Here is a 16,804-nt window from a genome sequence, read left to right on the forward strand (position 1 = left end):
CTATTTGATGCTGTTCTTGCTCTCACGCAGTTACTGGATCTGGTTCAGAAAATGGGGAGCTTATCCACCCTTATCTGGTACTCTTTTCATATGAGGAAAGGCTAAAGAGGTTAAGGCTCTTCAGCTTAGAAAAGAGATGGCAATTGGGGGGGATATCTTCAAAATCCTGAATGGTGTAGAAAGAGTAGAAGTTAATTGATTTTTTACTCTTTAAAAAAATACAAAAGACTAGAGGACTTTTTTTTGTTTGTTACATTTGTACCCCGCGCTTTCCCATTCATGGCAGGCTCAATGTGGCTTACATGGGGCAATGGAGGGTTAAGTGATTTGCCCAGAGTCACAAGGAGCTACCTGTGCCTGAACTGGGAATCGAACTCAGTTCCCCAGGACCAAAGTCCACCACCCTAACCACTAGGCCAATCCTCCAGTCACATGAAAATACTTTTAAAACAAACAGGAGGAAATATTTTTTCACTCAACAAATAGTTAAGCTCTGGAACTTGTTGCTGGAGGATGTGGTATCAGCAGTTAGTGTATCTGAGTTTAAAAAGAGTTTGAACAAGTTCCTGGAGGAAAAGTCAATAGTCTGCTATTGAGATAGACATGGGGAAGCCACTGCTTGCCCTGGGATCAATAGCATGGAATCTTGTTACTATTTGGGTTTCTGCCAGGTACTTGTGACCTGGAGTGGCCACTGTTAGAAACAGGATACTGGGCTACATGGACCATTGGTCTAACCCAGTATGGCTACTCTTATGTTCAGATCACAAACCAAGAATTTACTCTTCCCATCATTCAGGCCAAACAAGCAAAGATACAAAGAGGGAAATTACTATCCAGAGGTAAAATAGATGGAACAAAACTGTGGGAAGGGATAGGATTGAAACTCAACCAGGACACAGCCTCCCCCTCAGAGGAGCTGGTAGCCAACTTGAATATGACATTTCAAGCCTCCCTTGATGACAGCGCCAATTGAAGAACAAAAGGTCCCACGAATAGCTATAAATCCCTGGTACACCCAGGAGCTAGCGTGCATGAAAGAATCCTGTAGATATTTAGACTGTATCTGGATGAAAACACAAGAACTACATCTTCAGCTGTGCTTGCATGAGAGCCTACAGCTGCGTCCTGTTCACTTTTCAAGTACTCTCCTTAACCTCTCATTGTTAACATATATAAAAATTTTTTTTTTTTTTTTTTTTATTGTAAATATTCTTTCCCCCCCTTAAATCAGTATGATTAAAGATTTGCTAGAAAAAGGCAGAATTAGTCCTTGAAAGGCAGGGGAAGAAAGGGAAAACTGGGGTGGTGTCAAGTTCAGTACACCAGCCATCTATTCTTTAGTTACAGCTGGCACAGGTTATACAAATACTGTGGGGGGTTTTTTAAGGGGGGGAATCAAGGGAAAGTCTCTTCCTCATTAGCTCCACATTGTGGGACAACTGCTCCCTCCACACCACGCTGGCCTTAGCATGACCTGAATAAGCTGGGATGAGATGACAGATGGTTTATATACTATATGCAATGGTCAGAAATCAAGTCCCAATTTAAACCACAGATGCTTTAATTCAAATGCAGTTGTGAGGATCTGGTAGGCACAGGCCTAGGAGAAACAGGGGGATAAATCATAAAGGAATCACAAAATACACCTTCTGACCTTTGATCAAACTTGAGCATGCCCTGCCATAACTAGCTGCGCACTCTGGCAAAGGACCAAAAATGCTCATTCCATCCTTTCTGTATTAGAAGGGGAAAAAAATTTTTTTTTTTGAGAAGAGAGGAAAAAAACAAACAAACCACCCTTTCAGGGGAGTCACCAAATATGGCCACCGGCTCTCAGACCTTCCCAATGGATTGTGCTATAAAAAAGTGTGTTTATAGGGTAACTTCTTCAGAGCTAGCTAACCATATCCTTTTGCATTTTCTAGTCTTCAGTTAAACCAGCTTCAGGAGGGGCAGATTTTATTTTCTTCCTCTTTGCCCCAGATACAGAAAAGGCAATGATTTCAGGAACTTAAAAAGAGGAGAGGAAGAGACAGCAAAGGCTGCTCAGACCCATTCTTTCCTGTACCCACACTTAGTCACCCCAGGTTTTTTTTTTTTAGGTGCGGGAAGGAAATGGGGACAACCTTCAGAATCTAAATTCAGACGTACAAAAATCAACCCCCACCCCATCTACCACCTCCTATCTTGCTTACTCTTACTGCCAAAACTTCTGAATTGCTGGCAGAGGGAAGGGGAAGAACCAGAAGAGCGTGCAGCTGGAGAGGGGAGGAAAGATGGAAAAAAGTGTAATGCCCCTCAAAATAATAATTTTCCCCCTTCCATCTAGGTTCCTCACAGAAGCTGGCAAGCGTTTCTCTTGCGGCCATGCTTAGCTTGGAGGGCAGCCCGTGTAGTCATTTCAAAGACCTCTCGCACACCATCTTTGGTCTTTGCTGAGCACTCCAGGTATCCAAAAGCATTGTTGTGATTGGCCATGTCTCGTCCTTCCTCTGGCTTCACTGGCTCCTGTTTCATCTTTGCCAACTCCCTGCGTGTGTGCTCATCATTCCATAGGTCCTTCTTGTTCCCCACCAGGATGATGGGCACATTGGGGCAGAAGTGCTTCACCTCTGGGGTCCACTTCTCTGGGATGTTTTCTAAGCTGTCTGGACTGTCTATAGAGAAGCACATGAGGATGACATCTTGTAGCGTGATATGAGTTTAATCATCAGAATTAAATGTGTAGCATAATTATTAATTGTGCTGAATCAGACACCAATATAGAAATACAGCTTTTAAAGACTTATTGGGACAGAATCATCATAAACTGATCTGGCTTTCATTTCAAGTCTCTCTTCCCCCTCCCTTTGGGAAAATTTAAAAGGACAAAAGGCACTATTTCAGAAGTCTTCAAACTTCCTCTCCCCCTCCCACTTGAAGGACTGTTAATAAAAGCTTGGCTAGGCGTTCACCTAAAAGCCATTAACACCTCTACTACTTAACAAAAGGACAAACAAGTAAGAGGCTGCTTCAAAGGTTTAACTTTCTTCCTCTGATCAAAAGCCTGGCTGGTCAACAGAACAAAGGATCAAAGGTAACCAGTAGATACCTGTGAAGGTGGGAATCCACACACCTATTGACAAAAGGAAAGTATAATGTGTATCTGCTACAGAGATTGAGACAGGAAGCCTTCAAAAGACCATTTGTCAGCAAATTCCAGACAGGAAGTCTTGTGATGTCATAGGACATGAGACCACAATGCTTTGCAACTACCCAGGGTCGAGTGCAAACCAGGAAGCAAATGCACACAGGACATGCACTTGTATTTCCCTGCAAACAGACTGTATAAAAGCCTGGAAAAGCCCAGCTCTCGATTCTTCTTGGGAATCTGCTTCTTCTTAGGAACCTGCTCTTGGAAATCTGCTGCTCTGGGGACCTGCAGCCCACCTGCCTGCTGTGAGGACCTGCCTCTGCCTCATGGCTCTTCACTGGACCACAGCATGTTCTACAACAAAGACTGTTCTGTAAGTTATAACTTCTGATTTAAAAAACGGCTACCTACTTTAAGCACAGATTCTCTGTAAGACTCCTCGCTGCAACATTAATCGCTGCAATTGTATTTTAAAATAAACTCCTTTTGAAGCTAAATATATATTCTTTTTTTTACACATGCTCTTAGACCTGGTAATGCAGGTTAATGTAATCCAATAAATATACTTAATTCCTTTTATTAATTGCAGTTGTGAATCTTGTTGCTTTAATTGGCAACTGGTGGAGAATTAGAAATTATAAATATAGCGAGTGCTCTAGCTATCCCCAAGTATAAATCATTTCTTGTTACAATCTGTGTCAGGGTATGAGACGGTCGCAGGCGATCATAGTCCTCCTGTCCAGCTGTGTCCCAGAGTGCAAGTTCTACCTGTTTTGAGTCCACTTCGATGTCTGCCACATAGTTCTCAAAAACTGTGGTGACATAGACCTCTTGGAACTGATCTTTGCTGAAGACTATGAGCAAGCAAGTCTTCCCGTAGGCACCACCACCAACAATCACAAGCTTCTTACGGATTGCTGCCATACCTATAATACTTGAGTTCAAATATGAAAAGTCCAAGACTCCTTGTCCTTAATTACTGTCTTCCTCTACCTCTTTTCGCACAGTTTCCCTTTTTCTTTCTCTCCTGAACAGCTTGCTTCAGTTCAATCCACCTCCTTTTCCTCTCTTCGGACTGCGGGCGCGCCTGTTAACATATATAAACATGCTGCTTCAGTTAATACCTGCAGAGGGGGATATTTTTTTTCTTCTGCCAACAGAGAGTCACAGAAGTGACTAACTGATAACATGTTCTCTGAAATAATGGCCTTACACAGCACACCCACATATGCTGCCTGTCTGTCATGTCCCCTACCTCAATGCAAGCGGCATCCTCGGGCTGCACAGGGTCCTGTCAACACGCACACTTGACTGGCACAGCCCTGAGCCATGTGTGTGTAGTTCTTCTCTGGCTGCAGGCTCCTTGATTGCTTTGCTTCCATGCACCTGTGTCTGCTCTCTCTCTCTCTGCCTGACTTCCAGGCTCCTTGATTGCTTTGCTTCCACGCACTTGAGTCTGCTCTCTCTCTGCATGGCTTCCCTTGCTTCTCGCCTATTGGTCTTCCGGTTCCTCCTTCCCCTGCTCTTGTCCTATGGCTGTGCTCCTTCTCCCTGCTGGTCCCTGCTGATGTCAGATGCCAGCATTATCAGCTGAGCTCTTCCTGGACTCCTTGCTTCGGCTTCTACTTTGGTAGGTGTTACTCAGTAGTGTGCTTCTTCTCTACTTTGTCCCTCGTTGCTGATTTTGCCTGTGCCTGGATTACTCTCTTGACCTGCTGCCTGCCTACTGACTTTGCCCATACCTGGATTACTCTCTTGACCTGCTGCCTGCCTACTGTGACTTTGCCCGTATCTGGATTACTGTCTTGACTTGCTGCCTGCCTACTGACTTTGCCTATACCTGGATTACTCTCTTGACCTGCTGTCTGCCTACTGACTTCGCCAGTACCTGGATTACTCTCTTGACCTGCTGTCTGCCTACTGACTTCACCCGTACCTGGATTACTTTCTTGACCTGCTGCCTGCCTATTGACTTCACCCGTACCTGGATTACTCTCTTGACCTGCTGCCTGCCTATTGACTTCGCCCGTACCTGGATTACTCTCTTGACCTGCTGCCTGCCTATTGACTTTACTTGTGCCTGGATTACTCTCTTTCCTGTTGTTTGCCTATTGACATTGCCTATACCTGGATCACTCTCTTGCCTGCTGCCTGTCTGGCTGTTACGTTTACCACCCCGCTCCCTGCTCTCGTACGTCCTGCAGGCTACCTGCACCTAGGGGCTCGACCTCTGGGGAACAGCAGTCAGCGCAGGTGAAACCCGGGGTTGTCTGGCCGCCAAACGGAACCTGGTCCGAGTACCAGGCTCAGCAGCGCTCTACTTGGTTCAAGAACTCACAAGTCTGACACTGTCAGCCACTACTACTGGCAGCTAAGGATACCCTGTCCACAGCATGGGGGAATGGCTCCTCTGAGCCTGCCACAGCAAGGCCTTCAAGTGGCTTGATACATGGAGAAAATATAGCTAATGCAATGGGCCCTTAAACTGGATTGCTGTTTCTCGGTAGGGGCAACAGTATGTCCGTTATCTAGGATGCTTATGAATTCAACACCAAATAAACAACTTATTAATTAGGGCTACAAACAGATTCAACTGTATGCCCCTTGAATAGATTAACTGTAGCATACAATGAAACCCAAAAAGAAAGCAGAAGAACTATTTTACTAATATGGTCACAAAGAGTTAATGGTGTATTTTTCTCACAGCTCACAGAAGTTTAAAAGTGAAACCTTTCTGTTTCATTCTCTGAGTTATTAGTCAAGGACACTATGTTCTGGAATACGTATAAACTACACAGTCCATTAGCCGGAGCGGAGAGGAGCTCCGGCTTGAAGAGTGAAATTTCACTCAGTCCGCGAAGTCCAACTAGGAGGGAGGCGGTGGCAGGAAGTCAACCAGGAGAGCAACGCGACAAACCATCGGAAGTAACGGCGGAGACTCGCGTGGAGGAGAATCTTCCTCGGTCTTTGACACTGCCCCAGCCGGGGGTTACAGCCCAGACTACCGACCCTCTGATTGCCACCGGAGAAGTAGGAGAAGGAGAACTTGCCTCAGAGAAGAAATTTGTCGCGATGCAGGAGGAGGAAACACGACTTATACCTGAGACAGCCCTACTTGCCTTGGAAAAACCACCAACGGTAACTTTAGACTCTTTGTGGACTGCCATGGAGTCATTGCACAAGGTATGCCTTGCTTTTGTTACCAAAACAAATTCAAAACACTGTAAGGATAGACTCTCTTCAGTCTCAAACTAGTCTTCAGGAATCTAATATTAAAAAATTTGAGACGTCCTTAACCCAAGTAAAAGAATTGGAGACTAAATTGCTTTCAAATGCTGAGATAGCACAACGAAAATTGGAGAATTTGGAAAATGGGGCAAGAGCTTTAAACTTGAGATTTTTTAATTTTCCATCTGTTAAATACTCCCCAATTAAAGAAATATTTCAAAGATTTTTAAAATGAATTCTCCATTACTCTGAAGATACATTTCCTCCATTGCCAAAGATTTATTATCTGCCCAATCGAGAAAATAGAGCTTCTGATCGATTACCTGCAAATGTTTCCTCTGAAAGTTTGGATGTTTCTGCTATTCTCTAAACTTCGCAAGAAATAGTAGACCAGAGGTGTAGCCAGGTTTTGATCTCAGGGGGAGCAGACTTTTATAAAATAGGTGCCGGTTGGTGTCAGCTAGACAGAAGTGTTTGTGTTGTTGCTCAAGGGCTGTGGCGGGCAATGATTAATACAGGCTGCCTCTGTTGCATCCTGCCTACAAGGAAACAGTAAGTTACATCAGGAGGCAGGATGCAGAAGAGGTCCCTGGACTGGCCAGAGCAGACAACCTATCTTAACTTCAAATAAAAATATTCAAATCGAGACCATCACCTCAGGAATAGCACACCCAGTCCTTCCACTGCTAGACACCTTATTTAAATCAAGATGGTCTTTTGTTTGTGTGGTGACTCTACAGGATGTGAAGAACACTAGTCTGGAGCATTTTTTATTTTGGGTGCCAAGGGCCAACAAAGATGGTCCTTGCCCCAGAGTCTACTTTCAAATAGGGCTAGACACTTTGTGAAATAACACAAACCCCTGCAAAAAGACACCCAAAACCTATACTGAAATCTTACCACACCATAACAGCCCTAACCCACCTATGAAAAGGCAGTACTATAAATATTACAGTGGGACCTAGAGAAGTGTTTTCACAGGTGGTCCTGGAGTACCCCCTTGCCATTCAGGTTTTCAGGCTATCCACAATGAATCTGCATGAAAAAACATTTGCATGTAATGGAGGCAGTATATGCAAATCAATGTCATGCATATTTATTGTGGCTATCCTGAAAACCTGACTGACAAGGGGGTACTCCAGGACTGCCTTAGAACACAATACTTACCACACCATAACAGCCCTAACCCACCTATCAGACGACAGTGCTATATAAGTACACTGGGCTCTGGAGCACCAATATACCTACTATTGGGAAACTGGAACAAGCTGCACCGTTACACATTCCTACACAGATGGTGTAAGGATGGTGAAAGGATAGGACTCGGAGTTCAACCTACTCAGTTTTAAATTAGCAATGTAATGTAGCTTCCTCGTCCCAGAAAGACAGCAGGGCCTTCTATGCATAAAGAAATCATCCCCTTCCAGCTAGTTTCAGCTATCAGGTAAAACCAACATTATAACTGATAGCATCATTCAACAAATTCTTTTGTGTGGGACTCCGGAGTGAAATCTGGATTCTCAACAGGATCGAATATAATCTCAGCAAAACTCTGCACCTTCTATTATGTATTACAAACTCCATATCCCCCCTCCCCCCCCCCACACACAAAAAAAAAAAAAAATAGAGTGAAGCGGAGATGACAACAAATCATACAAATGTATTAAAATTCTGATTTTGTAAATGATGCCTACACATCCATAGAGGCCTGTAGGCTGGTCCTCCCTCTGACGCTAGAGGGGGTGGGACTAAGGCCGGCGGCAGAGAGAGAACAGGAGATTTTCCAGCCTTGCAAAGCGCAGCTTCAGGGAGGGAGGAAGCAGAAAAAAATATTGCCACGAGGCGCATAGGCGCCATTTTTTCAAATCAGCTGTTTAGGGGAGCGACCGCTCCCCCTGCGCCCCACCTAGCTACACTTCTGTAGTAGACTTTCGATCAACTTTGTTGGTTTCATTCGTTTTTCTTCAGGATAAGGAGGGCAGTTTTACGACTTTTCTTAAAACAAAAAGCTCCAGTATCTTTTATGGGAGAAAGGATCCAGATATTTCCGGATGTGTCAAGGGTGACACAAGAAAGAAGGAAAAAATTTCTGTCTATGAGACAAGAGACTCTATCCCTGGGAATTAAGTTTCAATTAAGATTTCCATGTAAATGTGTTATACGATTAGACAATACGATGTATCATTTCTTTGAACCATCTCAGTTACGTACATTTATAGATGCAAGGCTCCCCAAATGTTAGCAGAGTTGTTTATCTAAAGTTGGAATAATAATGTGTAATCATAACTTTTGATATCCATCTTTTTGTTATTATAGTTTATTTCTTTCTTTTGAAGCCTTATCCTCTATTAAGGTATTACAGTCAGTCTCCCCCTAGCTTGTGGACTACTGCAGGGCTAATTTAAAAATGGTTGGGGTATTGTTCCCCTAAAAATTGTTTATTGAGAATTAATGGCATGTTACTTGACAAAGTACGCTTTGGAAATGTACTGAAAATTGCATAAATAAAGAATAAAAAAAAAAAAAACTACACAGTGGAATACTGACAACTGAAAGCTATACTTGTGTTTCAAATTAGAAAGCAATTATAAGGGTACAATGCTACAGGCTTGTCAGTAAATTATTATTTTTAATTACTATGTTGGTGGACGTTGGTGGAGCTACTTACAAAATAGTGCTATTTGTATGCACTATAATGGAAAGGGCAAATTGTGTAATGGTAGCTGTATCAGGATTTCTAAAATCCTGCCCCTCAAATTAAACAAATCCAAGTTCTACTGCTGCGGGAACTGACAAGGAAACAAGCCAATTATTATAAAAATAAAGGCTATTTATTTACAAGCAAGTGAAACAACCAAATGTGAGAACATAAGTAACTAATAATTATATGCAAATGCAAGATAACTCAGGAAAATAAAAGATAAAGGTTCTTATCAGTCAGAGTGAATGCATATTAAACCCTGGGGTTAGGCCTCCTATTACTACCCTTTAGCAATAATAGAGCTGGCATACAACCTAGATATAGACAAGGATAGCAGGTAATGTCGATGCAGGACACCTGATGAACAGCTAGATACAGAAGATCCCTAGCAGCAGGGCCGGCCCAAGGCAAGATGCTGCCTGAGGCAGAGCTAACATGCTGCACCCTCCCCCCCCCCCCCCCCCCCCCGGGCGTTTTATCTTATCACAGTGATGTTCCAAACCCGGCAGCAATTCCCATACACTGCCCTGCTGCCGGCACCCGCCTCTTCCCTTTACTGCGGCTGCCTGAGCCTCTGACAAAACAGGAAGTTACTTCAGAGAGGCACAGTAAAGGGAAGAGGTGGGTGCTGGCAGTGGCAGGCAGCGTATGGGAATCGCTGCCGGGTTTGGAATGTTACTGTGAAGAGGTAAAGTGACGTGAAGCTGCTCCCTGAGATGACACTGCTGTAGAGTACCACCTGAAGGCCCCCACCTCACGTGGCCTAATGGTCGGGCCACCCCTGCCTGGCAGGTCCCAGAAGTGCTGCACAGAGGATGGCTGGTAGAAACCTGAATGGTGGTAATTCAGGCTCGATGGAAAAACCAGCTTACACTCCTTGGTTTCCAGCACTTCTTCATACCATTCTGGGGGAGGCATTATCCTTGAAGATCAGTGAGCTCCTCCCTATGTTCTGAACATTCAGTTCTCAGAAACCACACTTATGACCCTGAAGAGGCAGTTCTTGGAATGCAGGAAAGTCCCCACACTCAGACACTGAACAGTCCAGGGATGTGGGCTCTGTGGCATGCCCAGGCAACAAAGTGGCAGGGTTAGCCTGACCTGGGGTACATGCCACTGAGCAAGAATGTTTTGTTAGATGATTGCATTAGGCAAGCAGTTCATAGGTAATTCCTTCTTCCTGAAGCAAGGACCTTGGTAAAATCAGGACACAGTTCATGCTGTATTGATACATGGCTTGACATATCTGGTGCTCAGGTTGTTACCAGCTCTGTTAGTGATTATATAGGCAGGGGCCTTGCTGCTACATGGCTACTGGAGCCTATGCGGCTCCTGGCCAATATTCAGCCAGGGCCCACATAAGACAGTTATGCAGGCCCCAGCTGAATATTAGCCAGGACCCAGATAACTACATTTGAACGTTAAAGAAGCCCTGATCCTCCTCCTGGCCTCCAGAATAAGACCCCTTTTCTAACTACCACCTCCCTCCAGCCGGTGAGAATCAAAGCCCCCCCCCCCCCAAAAGCCCCTGAGGTCTAGGTAGGTGGGGGTTACCTGTATCCCTGATGGTCCCAATGGGGTTGCTGGAGTCAGGAGTGAAGCGGTTCAGCAACTCTCTCTCCCTCACCTCTCCCCTGGTCCTTTAAGTATGTCACCCTAGATCGCCAGTAGCAGCATCACCGGCCAGCACACAGGATCTTCCCTCTACCAGTCATGCCTCCTTCAGAAACAGAAAGTAGAAACAGAGGAGGTGGGATCCAGTCATGCTCCTTCAGAAACAGAAAGTAGAAACAGAGGAGGTGGGATCCAGCCATGTTTCCTTCAGAAACAGAAAGTAAAAGCAGAGGACGTGGGATTGGCAGACGGAAGGTTCTGTTGGCTGGCTGTCTACCAGCAATCTAGGGTGAGATGCTTAAATGTAATCTAAAGGGTGAAATGTTATTTTTTACCTTCGGGGCTGCCAGGCTGGATGTGTTCAGCCCTGGGTCATTAGAGAAGAAGGCTGCTTAAGAAAAGAGCTGTACAACGGAGAGAGTGATGTGGCTCACATGCTTTGTGGCTCCTTGGATACAGGGGAAACATTCCAATGCTGGTGATACTGTTGTTTCTGGAGAGGCAGTTGGCAAGGAACCTGTAAAGGAGACGTACGTGAGGTAGAAGGTGTCTGAGTCAGTAAACAAAACAAAACAAAAAATGCTTAGTTTAAGGAATTTTAGAGTAGTGTGTGAAACTGAGGAAACTGTTGGTGAGAGAAAAGGTGAAGAAGTGTAGTTTAGATTGGGAATTTGGTTGCCTGAGAGAGTCTAAGTGCTGCAGAAAGGATTTATACTATTAATAAGGATAGTATTTAGATTGTGCTCACACCTTTTTCAGTAGTAGCTCAAGGTGAGTTACGTTCAGGTACTCTGGATATTTTTCTGTCCCAGGAGGGCTCACAATCTAAGTTTGTACCTGAGGTAATGGAGGGTTAAGTGACTTGCCCAAGATCACATGGAACAGCAGTGGGATTTGAACCGGCCACCTCTGGGTTGCAAGACTGGTGCTCTAACCACTAAGCCGCTCCTCTGGGATTTGTGTGAGCTGTGTGATATTTACACTGAGAGAGAGTACAGAGTGAGAAATACTGAGGAATGGGATAATTAGTTTAGGGGATCACAATTTTCTGTTTTTTTTTTTTTTTTGTTATGAAATTATAGACAAAAATAAAAATAAAGATGTGCTGAAGCTGGATACATTAAAAGGTACACACATAAGGTTGACAGGCTTTTCTTAAAAGTCAGATTAGGAAGTGTTGCAGGAATTACCACTATTGTTAGCAGAATCTGTGGTACTTCAGGAGTCAAACACCACACACCAGAATGAGAGAGAAATCTTCTTTATTTGCCAGCAAACAAAGTAGGACATCAGCTCTAGCTCTCTCTGTGTCCTGTCCTTCTGTGTCTCTTCTTCTGAGCTCTCTGTCGTCTTGTCTCTCTCGTCTCAGCTCCTTCTCTTCTAACGTAAGCTGCTTCTGTTCCCATTTATATAGGGTCCTAAACCTCTCTAGCCCCCCTTTCTCACCAGATGGTAAAGAATAGATTGATTACCCTGTCTTGAACTAATTATCTCTACACATTACTTAAAAATATCAGTTACATAGGTTTGAGATATTTCCTAAACTGACCTATGACCTGGGGCCTCTCAAACTAGACAATGTGGCACCTATCTCCTGCATTTTATTATTATTCACATAATCCCAGTCATAGCTTAAACTGGGTTCATTGAGGGGCCAATCTTACTTAATGGCACACAGACATGGTTTGTTATTACTTTCAGGAGGCCAGTCCTACATTTAGCTATTCATCAAGGAGAAGAGAGTTGACTTGTCCTGACCTCTTTCACCTAGCTAGGACTGTGGATAATTCAAACCAGATGATGACCTCTTAAACTGCAGACAAAGCTCACTTGAAAGTCAGACACTGAATTAAAAAGATATTCTACATAGAAATAGAACTTATTAATTAAACAGAATAAAACATATTTTAAAATAAGCAGAAATCAGAATTCCTTGTAAGACAAAATCTAAATCATCTAGAATTATTTAAACCTACACTATCTCCTTCTAAACAGCGTTAAACTGCCTGCGAAACTGTCCAGTATGCCTTGCTTGCTGATCCCCTCGAGATTGAATGGCATCCAGATGTGGTAAATATGAACTAGCCTTAACAATCCATCACTCAAAAAGGGACAAAGAAAGTTTCATTTCTCTCTGACCTTTCTAACCTCTAGTCTAGCAAAAGCTAGACTTCTGAGTAATTAAACCCGGATGGCATTCTTCCACTTTATAGGACTGAACCAAATTTAAAATTAATATGATTTCTCTGCCCAAGCTGCCTCAGAAGGAAAAGAGGAAGAAGAGTTAAGAAGAAAACCTAAGATCTGAAGATCTTCAAAGATGGCCAACGCTATCCCTATAAACAGAGAACTGAACTATTAAAGCTAATTGACTACTAAGGGTGTCAGTGTTTAACTGAAATAGAGTTGTACTTATCTGAAAACTGTTTTAGTGGTATTCAATGTCAGAATGTTAAAATCCTGGAAAAGGAATGTATAAAATTGATATTTGTTTGGCTTTTAATTATTAGTATGATAATTAAAAACAATTATTTATGACGTTCCTTGTGTGGTGATGTTTATTGGCAACCCATTACCACTGGCCTTGCCTTGTTAACCATGTTCTTAAATTGTAATGGACAAAACAGCGAAGATGACTAAAAAATAATACAAATAAAAAATGTATATAAAAAATGAATAAAAATGAAGACAACACTTTGGTTATAAACACTTAAAAATATTTATTAACCATAAAAAATGATGCAGAATTGGGGAGAAAAGGACTCGACACAGCTGTGTTTTGGCCGGTCAGGCCCGCGTCAGGAGTCTATATAAAACAGATCAAAACAACATATATATTAAATGGTAAAGTACGTCAGTAAGTAAACAGCCTGAATGACAGTAAGTGAAAAAAAACAAAAACAAAGGAAAACAATCTTTGCAAACATTGTAATACAATTGCTCCACCAGATAAAGGACCAGGGTGGTGGTGAAGGAGCGAGAGAGTTGCTTAACAGTAAGGGGAGAGGAGGAAACAAGGTGGCAATGCGTTATTTGCATACCAAGAGCCAGTATTTCCTTTTGTGCATTGCTGCAGAATATTTAATGGCTTAATTACTATACATTTTAATGCAATGTGCATCCACATCTTCCATGCACTCAACCGCTCTGCATTGCTCTGCCATTAACACAAGCATACAACCCTCAGTAACCCTGTAGTTAGGCCTGGGGTAGCTTTCTGCATTGGCCCTTCAGTTACTCTGGGTATATCCAAATGTGTTCTCTCAGGGCACGATGCTCAAAAATCCAGTGCTGTACAAAATGGTGCTGGAAAACACTACCCTCCCACTGCCGACAAAGAATTTTCCAATGCTCAGTGTGCATTGGGAAGTAAGGGGGGGGGGGGGGGGATGTGCCCAGCATGTTCGCACAGGACCAGTGAGGAAGCACTTTATGATCACTGTGGTTATCGATGGACCTTCTGGGTAGTGAGGGGAGTCTGGGCCCCAGCAGTGAGCAATTCTCCTTCAGCGCTGCACTGGGACAGCATCATCCAAAACCTCATGCCAGCCAGATTAAAGACATTATCAAAGGGAATGACTGCACTTATGCTCATAAAAAGACAGTTTATTTGTCAAGTGAGGTGTCAAAACAATGATAACATAGTAAAATAGTAGATGACGGCAGAAAAAGACCTGCACGGTCCATCCAGTCATCCCAACAAGATAAACTCATATGTGCTACTTTTTGTGTATACCTTACCTTGATTTGTATCTGCCATTTTCAGGGCACAGACCATAGAAGTCTGCCCAGCACTAGCCCCACCTCCCAACCACCAGCCCCGCCTCCCACCACCGGCTCTGATGTGGAGAAAGAGCCTGGTTACCAGGAAGACTGAGGGCTGTGCTGTGCAGGGTTTCCCTCACTATTCGGAGCCTACTGGAGGAGGAAAGGGGCCTTAAACTCATCTGGATAGACATCCTAATGCAGATTACATAGTAACATATTAGATGACGGCAGAAAAAGACCTGCATGGTCCATCCAGTCTGCCCAACAAGATAAACTCATATGTGTATTTATACCTTACCTTGATTTGTACCTGCCTTTTTCAGGGCACAGACAGTACAAGTCTGCCCAGCAGTATTTCCCGCCTCCCAACCACCAGTCCCGCCTCCCATCACCGGCTCTGGCACAGACCCAAATTATCCAGATTATCCAAATTAGCTAATTTTCAGATCAGGTAGCACATGCAGCACTGTAGACTCTTAATTGACCATCCCCGCTGTTGAGGAACTTACAGACTTACAAGTCTAGTAAAGATACAACACATAGGAATGTCAGGAAATACATTTAATTTTACTCATTCTGCACTTTTCATAACCAATGAGAACAAAGCAAATGATGTTCATATCATACATCCCTTAAAAATATCCTGAAGAGTACAGTTAAGCATAACATTACCTCATAATGCCGAAAAGAAGGGGGAAAGCCGCGGCTATCGGCCCTCAGCGACTTGGAACCCCGATTCGAAGCGGCACGATTGAATCGTTCCTACAGCGGGCCCAGGCCGCTAGTACGCCGACGGGCGGCTCGCTGTTGCCTCCCGCAGCAGTTGAAGGCATGCGAGAGACACTTGAGCTGGAAGTTTCATTGAGCCTGGACGCTCAAACACCTCCTCCTCCTCCTCCTGTGTTTCGCGAGCTTTCTCCTTTGGTGGCGGCGTCTCCGAGTCGAACTCCGGAAGAAGAGGTAGCAGTAGGGACGCCGGGGGCGATTGAAGATCAGGAGAAAGCTGAGCTGAACGGAATATCAACGGAGGAGAGATTTAGCTCAAGTCGACCAGGAAACGTACTGCAACAACAACTGACGGAGGTAGGAGCCTTCTCATTTGATTTAACACAAATCAAACCCCCCGAAGTGACTTGAATCCCTTTGGATACTTATAATGGATTTGGGCAAAGCTTTAGTACCCCAAATGCAGAAGGTTAAACAAGATGTTGAAAAGTTGTAAGATAAAGTAAAATATTTAAATTCACAGGTGGGACAACAAGCCAAAGATATTCAACAACTACAGGAAGTTCAAAATGTAGTTGTGAAAGATTTAAGTAATTTAAGACGAAAAGCGGAAATAATGGAAAATTTTTCCAGAAGTAATAACCTTCGATTTCTTAATTTTCCTTATTTGAACACTATAGCTCCTAAAGAGATGTTAAAGTTATACTTTAAAGAAACTCTTCAAATAAAGGAAGAGGACATGCCTCCTCTGGCACAAGTATTTTATATTCCATCTAGGAACTTACAACAACTAGAAACCCAACCTTTGGATGTATCAGCTCTATTAGAGCTTTCGGACACTGAACAAGTAACACCTGCTACTTTGATAGTTACGGTAGTTTTATCTCCGGATAAAACTTGGATATTAAGATTATTCTATAAAAATTCGGCAAAACATTTTAAAGGCTTAAAGATCAGCATCTTTCCGGATGTATCAAGGGAAACACAGCTGCGCCAGAAGAAACGAGAAGTGCTCACTTTGGGGGCAACATTTTTCCTTAAATTCCCTTGCAAATGCTTAGTCACCTACCAAACCGAAAAGTTTGCGTTTTTTGATCCTATTCAACTTGAGACTTTTATAACATCTAAAAGGACAGTTGGAACTAGTTTTCCAACTAGTAATAATGTTCAATAGTAATATAATAACGGCTAGATGCGTCTATTCACTCTCTTTAAATGTTAATTGCTTGTTTATTTGCTTCAACTTATTTGTATTTTTGAACTCCCTTATGGTGGACTTGTATTGATTAGAGGAATATTTATGATGAAAATAGATTTTCCTGAATTTTTGTAACCTCTAAATTTAAATTTTTCTTTGAACAAGTTTTTATGCTTGTAAAACTGAAATTTATAAATAAAAAAAATAAAAAAAAAAAGAGTACAGTTAAGCAATCTTACAGGGGCCTGAATTTTAACATTTAATTTATAGGGCAAGTTTTCAGCAGTAGGCCAGTACTAGCCATAGGTCTTGATGAGAGCGCCTGCTGCCAGCACATTACGCTGCTACTATATGGCACTCTTGGATAGTCATCTGGCATATCTTCCTTGTCTGGTGGCCCTGTTCACAAGACTGTTTGGGGGGGAGGGGAGGG

General features: G+C 43.2%; 1 pseudogene; it reads right to left on the minus strand.

Annotated features, from left to right (window-relative positions):
- Window positions 1–2,235: 2,235 nt before the first annotated feature.
- Window positions 2,236–4,194, minus strand: LOC115464304 (annotated as a pseudogene).
- Between the last annotated feature and the right edge of the window lie 12,610 nt (window positions 4,195–16,804).

The sequence above is a fragment of the Microcaecilia unicolor genome, chromosome 3 (genome assembly GCF_901765095.1).
Source record: "Microcaecilia unicolor chromosome 3, aMicUni1.1, whole genome shotgun sequence".
Lineage (NCBI taxonomy): Eukaryota > Metazoa > Chordata > Amphibia > Gymnophiona > Siphonopidae > Microcaecilia > Microcaecilia unicolor.